We start from the raw sequence: 23,068 nt of genomic DNA on the forward strand, positions 1-23,068 counted from the left end.
CCCTTGCAGTTGTGTCTCGTCTCTCTTTTGTTTTTCTCCCTTCCCGGTCATGAGACCCGGAAGTTTTTTTTTTTTTTTAATCCCGTCTCTCTCCCTTTTCCAAACTCTACCCCCACCCGCCCAATCTATCACATGGCAGAGATAGAATAAAAACAGAAAAATGGCGACGGTCACGTTGTGGTGAGCCTTGCTGCGTCATTAGATATTCTTCATGCAAATAGCGGAAAGAACAAAGGAAGGGGGGCTCGGAACCCGCGGGGGCGCAGGTGGGTGTGGGGGTGGCGGGCCGGCGCGGGGGCGACGGCGCGTGCGGGGGCTGGGCGCCTGCGGGAGGCGTGCGGTCGCAGGGTTCCGTGCCGCCGAGTGTCTACGTCCGTGTGCGCGCCCGTGCGCCGCCGGGCAGCGCGGGCCGTGGGCGCCGGAGCCTGCCCCGGGGCTTACCGCGAACGGAGGCGTTCGGCGAGGCTGGCCTCGGCGCGCGCACACGCACCGCGGGGCTTGACCGACTCGGCCCCCGCGCGGGGGGCGGGCCGAGGGCGGGCCGGGCGGGGGCGACGGCCGAGGGCAAGCTACTGCCCGTCGCCCGCCTTCCTTCAGCCACCTGAGGGGACTGCACGCAGCTCGTCATCCCTGGGTAAGTAGTCGGGCGACGGGGAAGCGACGCGGGCCCGGCTCGGGGCTCCCCACTCATGCACTGACTTAGAGCATGTTGCTTGCTTGGGTTTGTTGTTGCGGTGTGTTTTCCTTCCTGCGGGGTTGGGGGGGCGACCTCGCCCAGGGGCATTTCCGAGGTTTTCTTAGGCCCTAGCTGGGATGTCAGGCATCGCGCTGGATGTGCACGGGGGCGCGGGTGGCCCCTGGGCGCCCCGCTTCGGCCTCAAGGAGGGGGAGCGGCGCGGAGGGGCGGGGTGGGGTGGTGTGTGTGTGTGTGTAAATGTTGCGCACTCGCTTTTCCTCTACCCCCGCCTTCTTCCAGGGTGCTGGCGTGAGTCCCTGGAGGTCCGGCGGCGACTGTAAATAGAGCCTGGATGTTGTTTACATGAAGGATCCGGCGGGAGGAGTCTGCAAGGAGGAGGCGGAGGAGGAGGAGGAGGAGGGAGGTAGGAGAGAGGAAGACCGGAGTCCCCGCGGCGGCAGCGGTCCGGGGTGAGGGTGAGCCTCGCGCATTCCAGGGTTGGGGCGCTAGGTCGCTCGAGGCTGGGACATGGGTCCCTGGGGTAGGAGGGAGAATGGGCGCCGGACGGAGACATGGGGCTCTGTCACCGTGGCATTTTTAGCTTGCAACCTGCCACGCAGATTCTCCCGAGCTAGAGAGGTGAGGGTGTGTAGGGAGGGCGGGGAAGCCTCGATTTCTTTTCACGTTCATTCTCTCAGCTCCAATCTTTTCCGCTTCTTCTGGCTCACCTGTTTATTTTCGTCAACAAGAGCTTGCAGTTTTTTATGTAGACCTAAGAGACTGTTTCTTTTATAAGAAGCATTATTGGGGAGGGGGGTGTATTGCTGTAATTTATTCAGGTCCAGTTCGCTTTTCCAGAAGCGGGAGGGGGACTTGGCAGAGACCGCCTGCTCCTGGCCTTAGCTGACCCGAGGGCTTCTCCCTACCATCCCAGGTCAAAGAGTCCTTTCCCTCACTCTGCTGCCCACTCACCAGAAGCCACCTTCTTGGAGAAAGACCACACCTGTGCTTATTCCAGCTTTGGAGGAGAGGTGAGCCGAGAAACGAGGGAATCCTCTGTTCCCCAGAGCTTTTAGCCAACCCTCGTCCCAGAATTGGCCGGAAACTGCTGCTTTCACCTGCCGGTTGCACTGGGCACATCTCTCTCCCCTGCCTGGCAAGTTGTGGTCTACAGATGTCTTGGGGTTTTTTGTTCCCTCTGGACCTGCATCCCACCAATCAGCAACTAACAGACTGCTAAGGTTTAGATCCAGAGACAAAGGTGACCCCCCACCTTGGTCCAGTGTCGTCATTTATTCCACACTGGGTTTTCTAATGGAATCCTCAGCTGTCCCCCTGAAGTCACCGTCATTTTTCCCCTGAGAGCTTAACCCAGAATCAGGCCTAAGCAGTTTCTGGCTCTTTCCCTGGGCCCCACCCTGGCCCCTCTTCATTCGCCAGAGCCAAATATGCCTCCCAAAGCAGAAGGCACACCCATCCCCAAACCTAACCGAACAAAAGGGAAAAGAAAACCATGGGAGAGAAGAGACCCAAGAATTTTGTTTCTGTCCTGAATGTCCTCCATCCAATTTTTCTCTTGGGGCTTCCTAGATTTATAATCCCTTTATTTTTCTTATCAGCTGTCCCTCCCATCCTCTTTGCCCATAGTCCTATGGTAGATACTTGCGGAGGTGGGATGATGGGTGGAGACAAGAGGTGACCATGTTTCCCTGGATTGAGGTGTTTTTCTTCTCCCCTGTGTTTTCATTTCTGAGGTATATAAGAGTAAAATAGTAAATACATTTGCATGCTTATTGGAAATTGGTTTCTTGCCGACTAATGAATAGCTGAGACTCAAATGGGAGGGAGGGGAGAGAGATGAATAATGAGTATTTCCCCTAGTTTACACCATCTGAGCATCCCCAGGGTTGCTGGAGAAGACCCTTGTGTAAAAGCCAATGGTCTCCCTTCCATGACATCACCCCCTAAGCCTTTCCAACTTTAGCTTCAGAGCAGGAAGAAGGCTCAAAATAGAACTACCTTAGGAATCCGGCTCCTTTAGAAGATCAACTTTTAAGTCAGCTGCAGGAGGAACACTGAACTTTGACATAGGCAGGGAAAGCTGTAGTGTTTGTAATTGGTTCCTTTGGGGAAGGGTGGGGGTATGCTTTTCATATATATTCAGAAAAGCTTTTCTCAACATAACTTGGATACCTAGACCAATGAATGATTAATCAGATAGTTCAATACTCATTTATTGAATTATTCATATGTTTCAGTATGTCAACAATAATAAGCACTGTTCAGAATGAATTAAAAAGGGGCTCCTAGAATGTGGGCTGGAGAGTTGGCTAGAGATAGAGGAGGTTGTGGGGGGTAGGCTGGGAGGGAGCACTTGAAGAAGGTGAAGAATCTGAGGATGCAGTGACAGCTGCTGTGAGTATGGAGGTCGAGAGGCTCATTATAAACACTGGCCATAACTTTTGAAGGGTGACAGATGTCCTGGACAGAGAAGTAACGACGTCAGGATATTCGGCCCTTACCTCAGAAATGAACTCTGTGTCTCCAAATCTCCGTGTCTCCATTCTTTCCCTGAATTGAGATTGTCTGTCTGAGCTAAAAGGAGATGTTCAGTCTTTGGAAAGAGGTGCTTATTAAGTGATCAACACTGGAATATGGACAACTTAAGGATTAGTAGTGGGGCAGAAAATACTTGCCATAATTTGAGCACCAGTTGGGTGCTGCAGAAGGACTTGGTATTGAAGGCGTAACCTCTCTTTGTCTGGTTCAGGTTTAAAAGAATCCAGGCAGCTGCTTAGAATCCAGTGTGGCTGTGAAGTGCCTGAAACACGGCCGTGGTGATAAGGAACTGAATTTTAGATTTTATATAGTTCTTGAAGTTGGTATTTCATTTATATAATTCTTAAAATTAATATTTGGTTCAGGTATTGGAAAACTTAAGTAAGTTCAGAAACAACTTGGACATGTGCATGGACTTGTTAATCTGTAAACTTTATACAATCCAAATACAAACTAAGTATTTCTGGTGAATTTAGTACTAAATTGATGTGTGTTGCAAGTATAAAATATGCTCCAGATTTCAAAGACTTACTCCAAAAGGAGAAAGTAAAATGTCTCATGAATAGTTTATATATGTATTTAGATTTTATGTATTTGTTTTTAGGGAAAGGGGAAGGGAGGGAGAAAGAGAGGAAGAGAAACATTGATTGGTTGCCTCTTGTATGCACCTAGCTGGGAACCTGGCCTGAAACCCAGGTGTGTGCTCAGACCAGAAATCAACTGGTGACCTTTGGGTTCAAGGGATGACATCCAACCCACTGGGCCACACTAGTCAGGGTGAACAACTTTTATATTGATTACATTTTCCAGTGATAATATTTTGGTTATACTGAGTTTAAACATATTGTTAAAATTAATTTTATCTGTTAATTTTTTTAATGTAGCTACTGGAATATTTTAAATTATGTACGTGGCTTGGATTTTACCTGTCTTGGACAGTGCTGGCCTAGAACATCACTCCTTTTGGTCCATGGATTAATTTCAAAAGAGGTGACTGCATGAATTATTTCATGTTTGAAAGTCATCTACTCTGCATGTGGAGACTTGGGGACCCGAGAGTTGTTATTCCAATAGATGAGACCTCGTAGTACTGTTTTGCAGAATTCTATGCAGAACTGGTGCCCTACTCAAGGTCAATAAAATGTGCAGGGCGCTAGGAGGGCTAGTGAGGGCCGCATGGGAAAATTTAAGTACCCATACATCTGGCTATGGCTGCGTGTGTAAAAGGCTCCTAGGTATGCTAGGATGTAGCACAGTAACAATTGTGACACCTGGTGGCATTTGAGTGATTCCACTTACGATTCACCTTTGTTCATTTTCTCTTCATCCTTCATTTACTTTCTCTCCTCCTTCCCCATTCTAGCTCCACTGGTGGTAACTGTGCCCAGAAGGTTGCTGACCCCTGTCCTGTGAAAAAAAGTACAGTGCCGATTTGGATAGATACAGTGCTGTGTTGGGGGTTTGGTTTTGTCTCACGAGCTTCTGTAATGTTTCTTGCTGGAAGAGACTTAGAGACGATTTAGTACTATCCTTTTCATTTTATCATTGACAAACTGTCAAGTACTTTGCCTAAGACCATACCTACAGAGGCCAGAATTAAACACACACTTTTGTTGATAACTTATTTAGAGAATCCCTGGGAAATGAAGAGGTTCATCAATTAATCAAATGTCTGTTGAGCTTGCACTTTGTGGAAAGGATTGCTACTGCTAATGTTGTGAAGGGGTGTGAAAACAGTCTCTGACTTCAAGAACAACACTGTTCCTTTAAGTCAGTAAGAGGGTAAACAGTGCTAAATTAAGTTACAGTGCAAGATAGAGCATTTAATGATGAGTGCAGCCCCACTGTGGCATATGTTACAAGTAGAAATGTGTTCATTTTACAGATGTAGAATAGAGGATCTGAGAAAGGTGAACTCTGCAGAAAAGAGGAGTATAATTGTGTTTCTGGAACAGCCCCTGGCTCTACAATTGGAGGTCAGTGCAACTCTTTGGTGTTGCCCCCTTTAGCTGCCTATTAAGGGAATTTGAGAATTTAAGACCCAGCATTTTTAAATGGCACTGCTGCAGTAATGAGATCATGAGTTAATTGGAGACAAGGTTTTTAGAGACGGGTAGCTAGAGGTGGGTCATTTTGACTAGTTTCTCTAAAAGGGTATCATGTCGAGGTGAAATCAGAGTAAAAGTAACTTGTGAGCAGACTATAAAATCCAAGCTCTGGGGAAAAAATAGGCTCTAAACAAAAGCAGAAAAGTAAAATAACTGTGTAGTAGACAGTTAGACTAAAAGTGTGTATGCTGAGTGAATGTGCAAGGGGTAAAAGCCTACATAACAGAATTTATGGGCCGGTCCATTTATTTGTGAATTTTAGTCTCCTGGAGCCTTTTTGAGTAAGAAGGCACATTCCTGTTTCTGTCTGTACATTGTTGTATACATAGGTCTTTTCCTCCAGATGGACCTGCTGGAAGTTATGGAGCATGGGACTATTTAGAGACCAGTGCTTTATTAAAGTAGGTGAAACAGTGACACCCCGTATTCATGCTTCTCTGTGAGAACTGGGACAGACTTCGCACAGGGCAGTGGTCCTCGGCTTTTTTTTTTTTTTGCCTTTTCAACCATTTGAAGTTTTCTATTAAACTTTGGCATAAGTTTTAAAACACCCTTAATGCAGCAAAGCTTTGCAATAAAATGCAAATATATAGTCTTTGTACCACTCACAAAGCAGTATTTTGTTCACAGTACATTCTTATATCACAGTTTGGTCAAATATAATGTCACTGAGTTGAATTAATGGTTTTCACTTTGGGGAAAAAACCACACATCAGTAGGAGACTGGTAGATTTAAATTCACCTATTTTGGTTTAAAAGTGTTTTCAAATATTTTGTATTGCCAGCAGCTTACTAATATCTCCAATTTTTACTATATAATCAGATACTTAAAGGTTCAAAATCATTATATTTTCATTTTCAGTCCATAGATAAGAGGAGTGGAAGATGGTTTTTGTGTGTGTGTTTACTACACAAGATTTAAAAGTACGTTTTTTAGTATACCGGTCACCAGAAGTCCTTGGTTTCTTAGATAATAATATTTGGTACATGCATCATGGAGCGATCGTTCTCAGTTGTATCGTTTTTATTGTAGAAGGAGTGAATTTAAAATCAATTTTCTCTGGAGGAAAGCATTTTACATCACTGTCTTTTTCCCTCTCTGACTGTACACTGCACTTTGCTGTAGCAAGAGCACCTGCATTCACTTGTTCTAAAATTAAAGTAATTCCATTTTTATGAAGAAAAATCTATGGAAAAAGAAATGTTTCTGGTAGATTAGGTTTTTTTTAAATGCACATTTATAGAGAATAATTTCCAAGAAGAAACAAAACTTAACGTTTTGAAGCACTTATTTATTAGTACTTGTAAAATACAATTCTAAAAGCCCATGCCTTTCTTCCTTGAAACTGCTTTAAAATTATTCTGAGAGAATATTAATTTCAGTAATTATTCACAGAGTGACAATTTGTTTTTTATTACGTGGTCTCTTGACTTTTTAACCCCCCCCCCCCAATTTAGGTAGGAAATAATTGAAATGAGAGAAAAATACAAAATAAAGGAAATACTCTCTACTTATGGTACCAAAAATGTTTAGTTGTCTGTTTTTGGTCTTGGCTAATAGAGTGAATTTTCAGCTTTGTAGTATATTACCAACATTAAGTTTATCTTTGTGGACTTCATATTCAGACAGTCAGTTGCACTAGTATTCGGTCTTCGAGAAGAACAGTCTAATAACTGATCAGTACATCACTGTCATTTATTTGATCCCATACTTACCCCCCCCCCCCATCTTTTCTAAAGTGGACAGAACTTGTGGCCAGGAAATGTTGGGTGCTTATTTTTTTTATCCTTTCGATGGATCAGCTATCTTACATTTTATTCTCAAATAATCGCAATATCTTTGTTCATTTAACAGATGTTTATAATTTGGGTGAAAATGTGGAGCTATTTTCCAGGAATCTTAGGTTACAGGATCCAACTTTTTCTTAAAAAAATCTTTATTGCCCTCTTGTGTTTTAACTTTGTTATTACATCACTTGGCTAAGTCCTAGGCAATGACCTCTTTAGCTTTTAGCTATTTTTGCAACTTTAGAGAATGTTATTTCAGTTTGTGTGTAGGTATGTTTTTTCATGGATATTACTTTTCTAAAGATAGATCAGTTTCATAGTGCATAAAAGTTACTAATTGAGCTAGAATCATTGTACTCTGTTTTTTGACTTCTGATCAAAAGAATTGGTTCTTCTTCTGACTTATTTGAAGTACAGTGCTATCTAAAATGCATATAATGAGTCTTTGAAACAGCAAATGCCTTATTGAAAACAATTATTTTTCAAGTGTCTGTCAAGTTTTACACCTATTGAAGTAACTTGAGAACTTAAGATTGACATGGAAAAAAAACGAGTGAATCATGGTTTTCCTAAGTTGGTATTCTAAAGCCTGGATTCCAATTTTAAAATCTTTTTTGTACTTTTTAAATAAAAGTAAGAATCATCCCTCAAGTGACTTCAGGGTACATCTTAAAGATACAGTTAATTTCAAAGCACGTGATTTTTTTCAGAAGGCATTCCAGGGTGGTAGTGATTCCTGTACCACTGTAATTGCAGGGCTGATGCTGACCGCAGTGACAGCCCCCAGCAGGTGTGCTCAGCGTGTAATCGTCAGTGTCGTCAACTCGAGTACAGTTCTTAGCTCTCAGAATAAGAACAGTGGCATTTTTTTTTACTAATGTACATTTTTTAATCACAAAACCCATACTAGTTTCTGTTCTGTGAGGTGAGATACTCAGAAAACTAAAAATCTTAGGCAAAAAGTAGGTGTTTTCAGAAATCTTTTTGTTTGTGTAAATTGTGCAATCTGAATATTCAGTTGACGGAGTTGAATGGCCAGATTGGGGTAGGGGGTGAAAAGCCCTAGGCTTAGTCATAAGACATGGATTTGAGCCCAGGTTCACCATAACTTAGGGCATGGTCTCAAGTAAAATACCTAACCTCTATAGGTTTTTATTTTCTGTCTGTAAAATGTGCTAATGATATCTAACCCATCTTCAGAATTCTTTTTTGATGAAATAACGAATAAATTCATTGCCAACCTAATAGGGTTCTTGTGGAAAACCAAATGAGAAAGCACATAGAAAATTACTGAATGTCAGGCAAAAGTGAAGAATTATTGTTATGTTTGGGAGCATTTTGAGAACAGGGACCATATCTGACTTACCTTTTTTTTTTAAATCCTCAGTTGAGGATATGTTTTTCATTGATTTTAGAGAGGGAGAGAGAAACATCAGTTGCCTCCCATAGGCACCCCAACTGAGGGTTGAACCCCCCACCTAAGTATATGCCCTGACTGGAAATCGAACCTGTAACCTTTTGCTGTAGGGGACAGTGCTCCAACCAGCTGAGCACCTAGCCAGGGCCATGTCTTACTTGTCTTAATTACTTAAGTATCCAGAAGAGGTCTTGGAACATTGTAGTCCCTCAGTAAATATTTGTTTCATGAATGATTGAGGACAGGGATAGAGTCAGTGAATGTGTGCATGGAAGAAATGCATTGTGAAATAAGCTGTAAAGCTTACTGCATAGTCATGTTTGCTCATTCACATTAATATGTACAAATCATGTGTTCATCTTTTGTTCTGTTATAATTCAGCTGGGCCTCTTAATATTTCAGCATCACCATTTACCAGTCTATGAACCCACTTTTTCTTTTGTTTCCCCTCATCTCGAACCAGAAGGGGATCTTTTAGTCTTCCACTTCATGGGGAGCTTTCGGAGAGAGTCATTCGGTCACCTGGAAAAGAAAACCACCAGCCTGCACAGTGACTGACAGGCTGCCCTGGCTCAGTTATCACAGTGCTGATGCTGTCCATTCTAAAGGTACAGTACTGTGATAACTGAAGGATGGCAGCCATCTTGCCTTCCATCAAAGGAGCCATCGTGCCCGGAAAGGAAGACAGAAGATGAAAGAGGCGTGCGAAACAGGTGCAGGGATGCAGAAACCCTCTCACACTGTTCCTGTGTTGTACCTTCCCTAGCTCGGAGAGAAGGCTACTCCCTCTGTCTTTGCCTTATTTTACGTGGGGGTAAAGGGAGTTGGGGAGTTGTTTGCACGGCAGCATGAACACTTACACTGAACTGACATATGTTACGATTTTTGGAGCTTTTAGGAGACTGACGTGAGTACTGAGTGTGAATAGGTATTTTGGGGGAGAGGTTCAGAGAAATTTGTGCCATTTTTATAAATATAAATGGCAACCTAATTAGAGTAGCTTGGCACTTGTCAATATAACCTACTCGGTGCAGTTCAGCTTAAACAGGGAGAAGAAAGCCCTGCATGTTGAACAGTATTGATACAGTTCAGCGGTTTTCAACCTTTTTCATCTCGTGGTACATACAAACTAATTACTAAAATTCTGTGGCCAATCTGACACAAAAAATAGGTATAATGTTGATTCATTGACATCAGACAGCTTTCGTTGGGTGGATGTTGTCATTTGTTTGTTTGACAATCTAAGGGGAAGGAGGTCAGTGCCCCTAAATAAATAATCAGGTACCACAAGTTTTAAAAATTCTTGTGGCACACTGGTTAAAAATTGCTGATGTAACTGCATGAATAAAATTACATCTTTTTGTTTAAGAAATGGGTATGGATGTAGCATATTTTTTTCCCATAACGTGGATGTTTAAAGTCTCATGTAATTCAAAACAGTGTTTGTTGAATGCCCATGCCATGGCTGTTGATATCACCTTTACATGAAAATAAAATACAAGTTATTTTTATAAGGTAGTTAAGGACCACCCTACGGTGACATAGCACACATCTCCAACCTGCATCTTATTCTAGAGAGCACTGCTGGGGTGAGGTTACTAGAGAAGCCAGGGTCTCCCCCATCCTTCCTCTCTTTAAGACTCCTAGGATGTGGACAGCCGCAGATGAGCGTCCAAGTGCATGACTCTCGTATGTTAGATGGCAGCTGGCTGCAGGGCTCAGGTAATTTCATGTCGTTTAGGCTCAATGCCTAAATAAGAACCTCTTATCGTTTCCCAGGCTCATGTCTATCTGGGAGCCTCACCACCGTGGGTGGCTGAGCAGTGAGGAACCCAGAGCAATGACCCATATACTTGGTCACAGAGAGAACAAGGCCTTTGAAGGTCAGGCCCTACTTGGACCTGCTGGTTACCACAGGGTGAGAAGAGCCAGCATGGAGGGAAACTATGTATGTGATGTTTTAACGCACAAGAGTCCTAACCTGCGAATCAACACAGCCCAGTCATTGTCTTAGACTTGGGCCGTTTTTATTACGAAGTCCTAACTGAAACTTGAGTAAGGGGGAAAGGGAACGGGAAGCAAGTGGCAAGGCAGAGAGGCTCAGTTTCACCCTTCCTCATCCAGTCCTCAGATGTTCCTGGTCACTGTTCCTTTGCTGGTTCACACAATTCTCTCCCTGCTCTTCTCTCTTTTCCTGAAGCAACCCCTTAAGGCACACCTGCTTGTCCCTGAATTGTTACTTCCCAGGGGGCACTGACCACATGATGCTGTATCTCACATGTCTTCGTATACTTCGAATTTCTCTAAACTGCAGCCTAGACTTATGTTTCTGATTAATTATAGGGAACAGTCAGTGGCTTTGCCCAGTTGTGTATTATCCCACCAGCCCTGCTCCTTTAACAGAAAAGGAATTTCTGACAGAAACCCTGGAAGAACTTCTAAGAAAGGAAAGTTTTGGGATTGGTGAATTCTCAAGTAATTTGAAACGCTCCTACTTTTTAGTAGTATAGCAGGTGGAAAAAAGTGCTTTAGGGAGTGAGGTGTTGTGCAGTCATTGGCCTTGGTGAGGGTTTTACCACCTCCCCTGATCTTCCTGTTTTCCCATTACTAGTTCCATAAAATCCAGGCTTTATACATACCCAACATTGACCCCAGGATCCACGCCCGAGTCTGTGGGGTGTTACAGAGGTGAGTGTTGGGGTATTTCTACAGACGGAGCCACCCTGGGTCCCGCTTCCTCTCAGTAGGGAAGCTTGAGGCCAGTCTGCCTGTAGGAGCTCTAGGAGGCTTGCCTAGGCCTGGAGGTCCTAGCATCCGGGAGGAATTCAGAGATGCGAGGTTTTCCAACAGGTTAAGTGAGGAGTAAAGCAAGAGAAATCTGATGGGGTTTTTCCACTGCTTTGATTAAAATACACATAAAGTGTGTTTGTTGGTATATTCATTACATTGTTTGGTTGAGGTATGTGTGAATGGGAAGAATGGCAAAAAAACCAGAATACCAAATGATCCAGCAATTCTACTTCTGGTTATATGACCAAATGAAAAATCTTGAACATATACCAGTGTTCACAGCAGCGTTAGTCATAATAGTCAAAAAACAAGCTACCCGAATGTGCATTGATGGATGAATGGATAAACAAAATGTATATAATACAATGGAAGATTCAGCTTTAAAAAGGAAGAAAGCTCTGACACGCGGAAACATGGATGAACCTTGATGGTGTGCTAAGCAAAGTATGCCAGAGACAAAAGGACAAATACCGTGCGTTCCACGCGTGAGGTGCCTAGCATCGTCCCAGTCATAGATCCAGAAAATGGAATGGTGCTTGCCAAGGCTGGAGGATTGGGAAATTCATGGTTTAATAGGTACAATTATTGGGGGAAATGAAAAAACGGAGATGAATGGTGATGGATTCACAACAGTGTGAATGTCCTTAATGCCACAAAGGTGTGCATTTAAATTAGTTAAAATAGTAACTTTTATATCTTTCACCACCAAAAAAAGCCTTTCAGGGCAATGGCACTATCATAGCCAACAACAGGCTTGAGTTGATGGCGCTCTCCCTTATTCAGGGTGAAGATAACTGCTGTTTTGTGTAAGCAATTAAAATGTAATTCCCACGTCCTTAGCATTTGAGGTTCTCTTGTGGAAAGTTAGAGGTATTTCCAAGGTTTCTGACATAGCACAGCTTTAGCATTTTGTGAAATGTAAATAAAACCATACAGCGAAAGTACAGTGAAATAAACCCATACAGTATTCATACAGTGAGTTAGAAAAAATACTTCAACCAGGGATTAAATGATGGGGCATCTCTTGATGGTTTAATGCTTTTTATGGTGAAATTGGGCAACTCCCTGGACCTCTCCATGCTCCACCTCCTTGCAGTTGTGAAGATAAATGTATAAAATGTATGTGTATATACACGGCTTTTTTGATGACTAAAGCAGCATTGAAATGTGGCATATTATTTACCCTTGACATGTAGAAATAGATGATAGCATTAGCAGTTTTAAGGCGAGGTGTTCAAAAGCATTCTAATTACACTTGCAACTTACATATTATCAGCCTCATTAAAAGGAGCGTTCCATAGCTTGCTCTTGGCCGTGGAGATTTTTCTTTTACATGTTTAAATTTGAAGGTAAAGGAAATTAAAAGCATATGGACTAGAAATGGATGGCAATAACCTTCTCTAAGGGCTCACGTGTTTATTAGCCATGGGTAAAAAGCATTCATTTGCCGTCCTGTCTGCTTCATCACAAAGCTGCTACTCGGGGCTGCTCTTGGGAAGTCAGAGTCAGGTGTAGGAACCGCCCCCACCAGGTTTTGTGCTGTGTTCTACCTTGATCACACCACACAGAGTTCGAGCCGAGAGTGAGCTTTTCTCCCTACCACACCAATTTCAAATAGTTTGCTGTGCTTAGTACATTTTTTAGCCTCTGAATAACCAGCCAATTATAAACGTGCCACAAATTCGTCTGTACTGTTCTTAAACTGATTTATTTATTCCAGGTTGTTTCTGTGCTTGACACAGGACTTTTTCCCTTAAAACTTGCTTTCTTAAAACTGCATTCATGTTTACACAATCCTCATCTAAGACCGTTCATTCTCACCATCACCCTTTGATGTTTCACCGCATGAGTTCATTAAGTATGAGCAAGAGTAAGGGAGGCATCCAAAAGCCATTTTGTATTTTTCCATATTCAAAATGTGATGATGGTGAGGATTCCCAACGAAAGCCAATGCCAGGTATGAGAACGTGTGCCTGGAACATGCTCAGCTGGGGTTCCTTATATTTTTTACATTTTTTAATGGCTTTGGGGTTGTTTATGCATTTCTCTGTTACGGTACATGTTTAAACAATTCACATAATTGAAAAGTAAAGTAAGCTGATTATACCTGGCTTTATGCATTTGGACTATTGTGTTTTATGCAGTTATGAAGAAATTATAGTGATAGTTAAAAAGCAGGAAGATGGAGAGGACGGTTCCAATTTAGTGGGAAATTCACTTTGTACCACTATTTTTGTACATGCAGTTCCAGGCATATTACTTAGGCTCCCATTGCTTGTTTTTGGTTGGGTTTTTTTTCTACTTTGAATACGAATATTTTTGGACTGGGGATATCTTATAAGGTCGGTTGGGGTAGTACCTGGAGCACTTTGCTGAGAAGACTTCTGAGGTCACAGAAAGGAATACTGTGACCACCAGTCATGGCCTACCTGTTACCAACTCTCAGTGTTTGCCATAGGCATCAGACTGAGAAACAATAGTACATTTGCTGACCCTTTTCTGGAATATAATATTTGTAGTATACAGGTATAGATACTCTGGGGAGGCAGAAATTCTCAAAGTTACCTTGATAAGGACTAGATTTCTGGAAAGCTGTGTCATTAGGAACATAGACCTCCTTTATGCAAAAGAGAATTATAAACTTTTTAGTCTTTTAGTGTAATGTGTAGTGTTATTTTTAGACATGAATCTTACTATTACTCATTGATTTCTATTTTGGTAAGTCCAGACTCACCCACGAGGTCTCATATTATTCTAGTCTGATAAAAAATGGCCATTCTGTAGTAAGCATTTTGTGCAATCCTTTGTATAATTTATACATGTAGAATTTTGTGTAAGTGACAGTATCAAATGGCTAGAAGAGGCTATTCTCTTTTTTAATTGACAGGATTATTTGCTTGAGGTGAGTCAATATTTGTTGAGTGCCCTTGTACCAAGGCTCTCATTTCGTTCTAATTCAAATCCTCAACGAGTAGAAGTGTTCTCTACATTGCACAGTTGAAGAGCCTGCCTCACAAGCTTACAGAGGGTCCCCAGGCCACACAGCTAGTAAGTGGGAGAGCAAGGCTGAGTCCAGGGCATAGAAAGTGTGAGAAATTAAATTAATCCAAATTTGTTCTTGAACGTTAATTAGCCGGTGAGCTTTGAAAAGGAATTAGACCTAACATGTAAAGGTGCTTTAAAAACTTACACATCACCATCTATACTCTCTTCCACCATCCACTCTGTCCCAAATCTGATGCTTTCTCAGCTGTTCAGCTAGAATTAAATTTTTAAAATGAAAATTTTATCATGATACCACTTTATTTTAAAAATCTCCAATGGCTTTATCTTGGGATCAAGACTGCTGCCCTTAACATGCCCCATGAGGTCCCAGGCAGTCTGGTTCCTACCTACCTTTCAAGTCCCGTCTCCTGCCCCCAGTTGACCTTTGACCTGGAAGTCAAGCAGCTTTCTATGTCAGGTGCATTTCCTTCTTCCTAGGATACCCTTACCATTCACTGCATTTCGTTATTTTATCCTTCGGTCTCTGGGTTAGTATCAATTTATCAGACCCCTTTCCTGACACCCCAACTATGTCCAGTCTCCTGACACTCCATGCTTTTCCTTCAGAGCACTTGTCACAGTTGAGTTACATAGAGTGGCATATCTGTTTCATGCCCGTTAGATGTGAGTTCTGTGAGGGCTGAGACAGTGGTTCTGTCCATTGCTGTATTCACAGAACCTGGCTCGTAGCTTGCAGTAGAAATCTAATGTGGTGCAGTATGCTAAGTGGAGTCTCTTCTGTTTTCTACCAGTAAGTGAGATGAGCCCAGACCTGAAACAAGGTGTTTTAAAATCCCCACTTTGTTTGTGGTCAGAGAACTGCAGTTCCGTGGCCTTCACTTTCCTGAAGCACTTTTTCTAAAGGGGTCACTTCAGCAGAGCCAGCCCTTGCATTTCTCTCATCCCTCACACCTGTGTAAGAGGCTTGGCGGGAGGGGGCAGAATTACCACCTTTGGTGGAACCATCCTCAGAGCTGGGGAACATTCAAAGGAGAGATAATCTAGTCTGAAGGCTGGTCTCAGAAAGCTCCTATGCCCAGGCCCTGCAAAGCTAGGAAATGAAGTAGAAGGAAAGGTTCCATGTTTGATGGGACAAAGAAGATCGGTTTCTTAGATACTACAGTCTGAAGTGAATTCGTAGGTGTCTTGGGGCTTAAGCTTTCTGGCTAGTGTCCCACAGGAGAGCAGCCCTTGGCCCCCTCACTTCCCCCCAACAAATGAGTGGACCCATCAGTGTTTCTCAACAAAGAGTTAACACGTGTGCGCCAGGAGTGAGCCAGGATATGGCATCTAAAGTACAGGCCTTTGACCAGTGAGAAAATTGCCCCCCCACCAAGGTGGGGTAATTCTCATAGGGACTCACTCTTGAACTTCACAAAGAAGTGAGCTGGCATTTCTTGCAGAGCATTTTTCAAAGGTTTCACTTCAGAACTAGCTCTCAAATTCACTGTGATGGTCATGAAAGGAAAGGACCTGGAGAATAAGCTCAGGGAGAAGGCGGGGTGCAGTGGGAAGAGATCACCTCACAGCCATAGCCATCCCCCACACCCAACACGCCCCACCCACCTCGCCTCGAGCCTCAAGCCTCGCTTCAGCTGGAGACACATGCAGAGCTTTGTATTGAATATGAGATTAAAGTCTTAATCAAAATGAAACATTTAGCCGGTGATAGGGCAGCCGAGATGTGCCCTACTCCTTCCTACTCTATAGGAAAGGGGAAGTTAGAACACAAACGTTGGAAGTTATTGGATATAAAATAATTTTATGTTTTTATTTCTCACTGAGTTGAATTCACAACAGTTAAAATTATTCATTAAATGGGGGGAAGGGCTATAAAATATCCCTTCAGAAAGGAGGTTGCACGTCAGTGTTTACTTTTCCAGAAAGCTCCTTCGCCCACTGCATGTGGAGGAGTGGAAATACCAACGCAGTCCTGACACTTCCAGTGGCCTTTTGACTCTTACTCCTGTCCCCTTGCCTTCCTCCGGAAAGCAGAAGGCAATTGAGCAAGACAGCAGAATCCACTAAGGATATTTTCTTTCTTTTTAATTTTAAGTTAAATTTATTGGGGTAACATTGATCAATAAGACCATATAGGTTTCGGGTGTACATTTCTATGATGCTAGTTCTGTATATTGCACTGTGTGCCCTCCCCCTAAAGTCAAACCATCTCCTATCACCATATATTAGGCCCCTTCCACACCCACTCCTTTCCCTCTGGCAACCACCACATTGCTGTCTGTGTCCGTGAGTTTTTGGAGCTGGACTCCTGGCACATTTGGCTGAAGAAAACTTGCATGAGGGTAGGTAGGGATTTTTCCAATGCTCCCTCTAGGTAGGTTATCATCCAGTGGAGTGATGGCCGAGACACACACATCTTAGACCGTTGTTCTTTGCGACCCAGTAGATGTCCCTAAGAATATACCAACGTAGAACCAACTGGTTTAAACACAAAGATAAAATCCTTTAGATACACTTGCCTTAAATATTGCCAGTTTTATTCTAGAAATCAAGTTGTAAATAACCAAGAGAAACCCACTTAACTAGTTGTTAGTCCCATCAATCTACCAACAAGGGTGGGCATCATAGAGGTCATTTGCTCCGGTGTTTTTCAAACTGAAAAACTGATTGAGTTGAAATCAATCAAATGTTGAACTCAATCAGCACTTAAGAAAATAAAGTAGGATAGAAGATACCAGTGCGTGCATGCAATAAGGATAACTATGTCGCCCACTTTGCAGTTGCTCGCTTCATTGTGTGAGAGTTTGTATACTGGGACACAAATGTTTTTTCACTCTGTTTGCAGTTCAGCTCATAAGCCACTGATCTAGATGTTAAAGTCTAGATTCAAGATCCCTTCCCTATGTATTGTAAACTTTGGAACTGAAGCCCAGAATGATAAAGACACTTGTCCAAGGCCAGTAGGAACAGAGTAGAACTTGGATCTACATGTCTAACTCCTCGCTAATGTTTACTCCTCTTCTCACCAGCCTGGAGGCAAAAGCAATAGTAATAGCCAGTACTGAGTGAGTGATGACATTGCGCCAGACACTGCACTAAATATATCATTTTATTTCATGGAGAAATGGGGTAAATTGGCTTTGTGTTTGGTTTCAAGTAAATGTTTGTGACTAAACAGCGACTGTAGTTCCATGGCTAGATTAAATACAGAAGTTGTGAGTAAACATTGAAAGTTTTTATAGCAATTTGTCAGAATAATTTTATGTCTTTTGAGGCTAGTAATAAAAACATTGGCTTGCATTTTATGTCTTTAAATTTTTTTCTAGCAGTTAATTTTTATTGTGTTTTATAAAAGCATTAGACTATGATGGATTGGCAGTGAGAACAAACTGGTCCTTTACCATGAATAGTTTGTGAAGCACTGACTTACACCCAGCAAAATTGACCTCCTTGTCGGTTCATGCCTCTTGCCTCCATCTGAAGTGCCAGGTGGTCACAGCTGGAAGAGGCAGATTGCCGGATGTGGCCCCCTAACAGCAGAGTAGGGGTTACTGTGGTATCTAGAGGTGCTTGGGAGGGGGGGACTTTCAATTCTAGAAACAGCTCCCCTTGTGTGGGGAGGGCTAGTGGAAACTGCACTAACACCAATAAATTCCCCAAAGCTGTCATTTACTTCAAAATTTCCAGCAGAGGAACTGATGGGGATGTGAGTTTTGCTCCCCGCCCCCTTCTGGGAAAGCAGAAAGAGCCCCTTGCAAAGCTCTCCTTGGGAGAAAAAGTTCGGCACAGAACGAATTAAATTCTTATTCCCCAAGACTCAACCAGAGCGGTAAGAAGCAGAGGGACCATGCCACAGAGGTCTCTGGGAAAACAGGCTGATTAAAGGGAGCCTGTGTATCTCCTGGAATTGCAAGCTCTGTGGAGAGAAGCACACTTCATAAATCCTTTAGGACTGCTTGTTGGCTACACCCTCAGATTTGTACGAAGAACTGTTGTGAGTGAATCAGTGTGTCTTTGTTTGCATCTCCTGGAATTCCAAAGACTGCAGCCAAGGAGCTAGCAAGGTTGAGCACTGGACTGAGCATTTAATCAGTTGAACACTTCCTCATGTTCTCCTGGTTTGCTCTCATAACAAGTGACCTTAGTCCAACTCCTAGCAACATGTGATTGCGGAATGTTCCCTCCTGAGGAATACTGCTTGGTTTTTTCATTCTGAACATACTGAAAATCTCTGAAGATTCAGATGAGTTTTGTTTTTCTTCTTGGACAGTAATAATGTAAGCTAACTGTACTGCTCTATAGCCAGTGTTTTACATATGTTATTACAAAGTGTCAAAACCACCCTGGTCAAAAATAAATGCTTAGAAAAGTTAGGTCACGTACTTGATGTAATGCAGTTCAAGCTCCAGTTTCTGTTTCTAAATTTTCTGCACGTTCTTTTCAGCCTCCTTGCACAGAGGAGTCAATGCCAGAACCCCAAAGTCATGACATTTTCACTTACTCCTTTCTTCCATCTGAAAACAATGTCAGGATCCACTCCCTTTGGGTTTTGACTTAGAAAACACATACCTATTGAATAATTCAGGAGCAGATGATGCATTTAACTACTTTGGCCCTGCAAGCCACAAGTCCTTATCATAATAATAGCTAACATTAAAGATTTTCTACCGAACCTTCCTATCCTATGACTTTTACCCTCATTGTCATACTTAATCTTTTCATAGAAACCACTTTCCCATCCCTATTCCTTTTCCTGCTTTATTTTCTCATAGTACTCTTACCTAGTATGTTCATACTAACACTTCACTTTACATACTGTGTTGCTTGCTACTTCTTCCCCACAGGAACATAAGCTCCATGAGGATTCTATGGGTTTTTTTAGCTCAATGATATAAGCCCCCAGCAGGTAGGCCAGGCCTAATACGTAATAGATACTCACATTTGTTGAATGAATGAATGAACAGTTCTTTTAGGTAAATATCACTGTCATCCTCATTTCATAGATAAGGAAACTGAGGTTTGTGGTATTAAATAACATGCATGAAATGGAAGCCTTTTTTTTTTACTTAAAAATAAGTTTTTATTTCATAGGTTTGGGGCTGTTGTGTGTTTATTTTCCTTTGTTCCCAGAAACTTTTAAAATTCTTCTTTGATCTCATTGTTAACCCATTGATTGTTTAATAACATGTTATTCAGTTTCCTTGAATTTGACATTTTGAGTTTTCTCCTTTAGGTTGATTTCTAGTTTCCAGCCATTGTGATCTGAGAAAATGTTTGATATGATTTCGATTTCCTTGAATTTGTTGAGGCTTGTTTTGTGTCCTGCCGTGTGGTCTCTCTTTGAGAATGTTCCATGTGCATTTGAAAAGGATGTGTGTTTAGCTTCTTTGGGATGAAAGGCTCTGTATATATCGGTTAAGTCCATTTGATCTAGCACGTCTTTCAGTGCCAAAATATTCTTGTTGCTTTTTTGTTTCGAAGATCTGTCCATTGTTGACAGAGGAGTGTTAAAATCCCCTACTCTGAGTGTGTTGCTGTCTATATTTTTCTTGAAGTCCTCCAAGATTTTCCTTATATATTTGGGTGCATATATGTTTACAGTGTTTATGTTTTCTTGATGAATTCTCCCCTTCAGTATTATGAAGTGACCTTCCCTGTCTCTTTTTATGGCCTTTGTTTTGAAATCTATTTTGTCTGCTTCACCAAATAAATTAATTTGGCAAAACAGTGGGATACAAAGTCAATATTTAGAAATCAAAGGTATTTTTGTTCACCAAACAATGAAATATCAGAAACAAAAATTAGGGGTGGGGGGAATCCCATTTACTATAGTAACAAGAAAAATAAAGTACCTAGGGATAAACTTAACCAAGGAGGTAAAAGACCTGTACTCAGAGAGAACACTGAAGAAAGAAATGAAGGGAAACACCAGTAAGTGGAAGCATATACTGTGTGCATGGATTGGAAAAATTAACATCATTAAAATGTCCATACTACCCAAAGCAATTTAGAGATTCAACACAATCCCTATTAAAATACCAATGACATGTTTCACAGATATAGAACAAATATTTCAAAACCAGGGACATGGAAATAAAGAACAAACTGAGAGTTACCAGAGAGGAGGGAGGAGGCGGGTAATGGAGGAAGGAAGGGGAACATGTACAAAGGACCCACGAGGAAGGACAATGGGATGGGGATTGTCTTTGGGAGCAGGGGTTGGACAGGGCAAGGGAGAGCAATGGAGGTAGGGGGAATCGGGACAACTGTAACTAAACACCAATAAAAATTAGTTTTTACATGTTAGTGGTAATAACAGCTTCCTTTATGTAGTTTCATTTTTCCATTATATTGTTGTAATGAAAAATTTAACACAAAAAAGAGGTTGGTTCGGTGCCTCGGGTACTCACCTGAGAGTGAATAAGCAGTATCTAATTGTTGATACGTATTTTGGACCTCTTACCTGTAGTAGTAACTGTAGCTAATACTAAATTTAAAAAGATATTTTTCTCTTCTATTCTGGTGCTCCCAAATTAACACACTGAAGAAAAGGCTCACATAAATGACTCACTAACACAGGACTGCAGCTGCTGGAACGGTTGTGGGCACCTCCCGGGACAGAAGTGCAGAGTTGTGAAGAACTTGGCAGATGTCCAGCCCAGACTCTCCTCCCCTCTTCCTCTCCCAAAGCTCGATTTTGCACTCAGGTCCTTCCTCACTGGACAGCCTGTTCCACTGATGGATTGCTGCATTGCCATTGGTTGACTGCCTTGTCAGAAAGTTGGTTGTATTGAGCTGACAGTTATGCCCAGGTAGCTTCTACCCATTGGTCTGAGTTCTGCCCTCCAGGAAATGATATAATAAACGAAGTTCCATTCACATGTCCGCCTTGAAACTACTGGTTTATTTGCACTTACTCTTAGGTTTCTCCTGTCCTAGTCCTTCAAACATTCCTTGTGTGGCATCTCCCCAGCTATTTTCCCATCCAGCTCGCCCCCTTAGGTATGCTGTCCAACTAGTTCATGTCCAGTTTAAATGTGTTATCCAGTCCTGCAGGTGTGGTATTGGAATTATATCCAGTGTTTTTTTGGCAATCACACTAGTCTGTTGGTTCGTCCCCACCCCTGGAACTTTCAGAGTGAACTATCTTCGAACTCTAGTGGGGAAAAAAGTGCTCACAGATGGAACCACTGATTACTGATGATTATGAAACACAATAGTGTGTGGACACTGTCCTCCATTTCTCTGTATACTCCTTCTGCCACCCCCAAGAAGTTTATGATGAAAACAGCCATTTATTGCATTCAGACTGTGTGTAAGACACTGTCCTACTTTCTAAACAACCGTATTTGTAGATAGTATTTAACTCTCTATTTGAGACTGAGATTAGGAAGGATTAATGTATTTAAGATCACCACGTTGTAACTGGCAGAGCAGGGGTATGAATCTATGTTTGACTCTAAATCCCAAGCTTGATAAGATGCACTTCTAAAAGTAACAAAGAGGATAAGCTTAGCGACCCAAGGCTCCTAGTTTCATTCACTCTGAAAAACAAGCACCGGGAGATATTTTAAAGGAGTTGTGGTATCTTCTTACTATTCTTTAAAAAAAAAAAACAGGATACAAATTATTGTGTTCCTATAATGTACCATCTGTTTCATATCTGTTTATCTCATTTAGTCCTCAGGACAATTCTATGAGGAGAGCCCTGTTGTCCGTATCATTTTACAGGTGAGGAAACCGTGGCTCAGAGAGGATAAAGGTAGGATACCCACACAGCGAGCTGGGTCCAGAGGCCTTCTCTCACACGGTGCCACCTTTCTCACAGAAGGCTCTTGATGCTAACTGCCTCCCTCCCAGCAGGTAGCTGGCTGGACTGTCACCCCTGATGATCATTCCTTCCTCTCCTGTCCAGTGTGTCCAAACTTAGTCAGTTACCAAATTACCTATGTGGAAAAAGCCCTTGCCAAATTAGATGATCCTTCATTCATTATTAAAAGCTTCCTATATCCCTAGCTTTGGGCCAAGGATTAACCAAGTAAGCAGGTTGCATAAGTTAATGTGGCCCATCATGTTCCCTTTCACTCCAGTTGCTTGACCCCATCCATGAAGTCATGGTGGGTGCAGCACCGGCCCATGTAGTGATGTGATCCTTGAGGGTGGTGACCCACAGCCTCCAGGCTGAATTAAATAACTTGCCAAAGCATAGCTAGAGAAATTATTTATTTAGGGATCACGAGTAGGAATCTTTTCAAATCACATTACTAATCGTTGCATTTGTATACAACATAAATGTTTACAAAAGTACTTTTTATTTAATAATAAATAAATAAATATTCTTACAAATAATGCCATTTGTTCCTCTCAATCACCTGGTAACACAGGCTGAGCAGGGGCACATTGCCCTGTTTTACAAACGGGGAATCAGAAACGCAAAGAGACCAAGACACTTGCCCAGAGCCTCACCATTTCAAAGGGGCGGAATCCAGACAGCCTGTTCAAGCTGTGAATCCTGCACTTGTACTGTGTTGAACTTTCCCTTCCTCCATCTCTTGCACTGTACACTACACTTCTTGTACATCTCTGCCCTTGCCATGGGCCTGTTGGCTGGGGCCCATCACCGGCTCGGAAGGGATTGAGCTAGACCAAGCTGGAGCTGCTCCTTGTTTTCAGGCTCCACTTCCCAAGCCATCTGGTTGTTCTGACTTTCCAAAAAACAGATGC

The 23,068-nt window shown here is 42.4% G+C and overlaps 1 long non-coding RNA gene across 4 annotated transcripts; it reads left to right on the forward strand.

Annotated features, from left to right (window-relative positions):
• Positions 1 to 278: 278 nt before the first annotated feature.
• Positions 279 to 22,097, forward strand: LOC118985027 (uncharacterized). 4 transcript variants are annotated; one of them, XR_005066039.1, is made up of 5 exons: positions 279 to 634; positions 977 to 1,152; positions 1,611 to 1,707; positions 5,121 to 5,215; positions 7,619 to 7,725. It is a non-coding gene; the product is annotated as an uncharacterized LOC118985027 (long non-coding RNA). The 4 variants fall into 4 exon arrangements; XR_005066038.1 differs by lacking the exon at positions 7,619 to 7,725 and adding an exon at positions 20,892 to 22,097 and having other exon boundaries at positions 281 to 634; positions 977 to 1,146; positions 5,121 to 5,211; XR_005066036.1 differs by having other exon boundaries at positions 281 to 634; positions 977 to 1,146.
• Positions 22,098 to 23,068: the final 971 nt, after the last annotated feature.

The sequence above is a fragment of the Sturnira hondurensis genome, unplaced genomic scaffold (genome assembly GCF_014824575.4).
Source record: "Sturnira hondurensis isolate 20B ecotype Veracruz unplaced genomic scaffold, ASM1482457v3 Scaffold0000648, whole genome shotgun sequence".
In the NCBI taxonomy this organism is placed as follows: domain Eukaryota; kingdom Metazoa; phylum Chordata; class Mammalia; order Chiroptera; family Phyllostomidae; genus Sturnira; species Sturnira hondurensis.